Raw genomic sequence first — 2,287 nt, 5'->3', positions numbered from 1 at the left:
TGCTTAGGTGTTATTATAGAGAGAGAAATAACGATATGCTTGGAAGTTATTATAGAGAGAGAGAACTATATGCTTAGGTGTTATTATAGAGAGAGAAATAACGATATGCTTGGAAGTTATTATAGAGAGAGAGAACTATATGCTTAGGTGTTATGAGAGTGGAAACACTATATATGTACATTTTAAGAGACAACTATCTGCTGAGTTGTCATGAGAGACTGCGTTATATTCTTATGTCTTATTAGAGAGAGCGTTATGCTTAAATGTTGAGAGAGAGAGAACTATATGTTTAGGTCTTATGCGAGAGAGGAGAGAGAGAACTATATACTTAGGTGTCATGAGAGAGGGAACACCATATACATAGGTGTTAAAAGAGTACTATATGCTTAGATAATAAGAGAGAGAGAGTGAGAGAGCTTTATGCTCAAAGTAACACTTAACTCAGCAGTTAAATCTTAATACGTTCACGTACCTTAACTATTAACAAAAATGTATCTTATTTGTGTATCACTCAGCTGTAGATCCTCAAATCATCTCTGAATTCATACTGACACTGTCCTTCCGTCTGGAGGGTGACTAATTTTGTTCCCCATGGTCCCTGTGTGTGTTGTAAAGTAGTCATTGCTCCAAACTTGCTCCTGTGATGGATTACAATATCAATACAAATCAGTAAACATAAGATTGGTGACTACTTTACAATGCAAACAGGGACCATGGAGAACAAAAGTAGCCCCCCTCCAGAAGGAAGGACAGTGTCAGCACCAATTCAGAGATGATTGGAGGATCTACGCCCGAGTGATACACAAATAAGATACTTTTTTGTTAATAGTTGTGGTACTTGAAATGCTTTTTTAAGAATTAGCTCCTGAGTTCAGTGTCACTTTAGGTGGAGAGAGAGAGAGAAAGAGAACTATAAGCTTAGGTGTTATGTGTGAGACAGAGAGACAGAGAGAGAGAGAGAGCGCTATATGCGTAGCTCTTACGAGAGAAAGAACTAGTTGCTTAGTTGTTATGTGAGAGAGCGCTATATGCTTAAGTGTTATGACAGAGTTACATGTTTAAAACAAATTTCCACTTTTGCAGTCAAATTTGAGAAGACCTCTCTACATGTTTGTCGTGTGTTCCCATTCACATGGCGTAAGGAAAAATAATGTAAAAAAAATATTTCTTACCTTTTAGATGTTTTGTTGCAGCAGGCAAGATGACTGAATCTAGCTTTTACTGAGCACCTTCACAGTGATCTGTCCTTATAGAAAGAGTTAGGACTGAAATTTGAGGATTGTGTTTCCCTCAATAACTTTATTAACGTTCAATAAACAATCAAAGGTTGTAATCCTTTAACCCTTTGTTAGGATAGGCAGTGTTAAAATCTACTTGACAAACAATAACAAACAAACCCCTGCTAACATTACAAAAAAGGGGAAGCAAGTAGAAATGTTCACCCTTAAGAAGTCAAGAAACCTTAACCCAAAAAAAAAATGTAAACTGCAAGAAGCATTTAAAAAAAATATTTTTCATCTTATGCTATGTGAATGGGAACATGTAAACGAATGTAAAATAGGTGTTATCCCAATTTGGCTGTGAAAGTGGAAATACATTTTAAGTGTTGAGAGAGAAAATTATTTGCCTAGGTGTTATTGTAGAGGGAAAGAAGAGATGAGAGAAAGAGAACTATATGCTTAGGTGTTATAAATTGTGCAGGCCCAAAGATTTAAAAATCTAGGAAACAACTTCAACAGGGGAACCTGGGGGGACGTGTAATTGAAATGTGGTCCTGATTAATTTCATTACACTTCTTGAATTTAAATGCATTGTTATGTGACCAATTTTATTTTACTTGTCTAGCGATAAATATTTCAAGTGTATTTCCTCTGCTGTAAAAAGTTACCCAGTGCAATCTGTTTCATTTTTGTTGTTTTTTTATAGCTAGTTTTATCAGAGGTAAAGAGCACCACCTAGTGGATATGTGCACATGAAACATTATTTTAAATTGTTGATGTTTTATCCAGCTACTATAAAAACACACGCACACAAACACATAAATTAGTATTAATTACATAATAGTAATACATAAATTATGTAATAATTAACAAAAAATAAAAATAAAAAAAAAAAAAAAAAACACATTAACAAGTGTAGGTTTATGAGCTGAAATTAGGTTCTATGCCTCTTCCTGCTAGCAATTTTATTTATTTGTTCATTTACTGAGGCATATGTGCACAGTAGAATATGCCTGCACACATGTCTCATCAATGCATACTTCCACATTATAACAACTGCTTTGGGG

Source organism: Nanorana parkeri, unplaced genomic scaffold (genome assembly GCF_000935625.1).
Source record: "Nanorana parkeri isolate BGI_ZX_2015 unplaced genomic scaffold, ASM93562v1 scaffold4485, whole genome shotgun sequence".
Classification (NCBI taxonomy): Eukaryota; Metazoa; Chordata; class Amphibia; order Anura; family Dicroglossidae; genus Nanorana; species Nanorana parkeri.
This window is presented reverse-complemented; position numbering follows the sequence as displayed.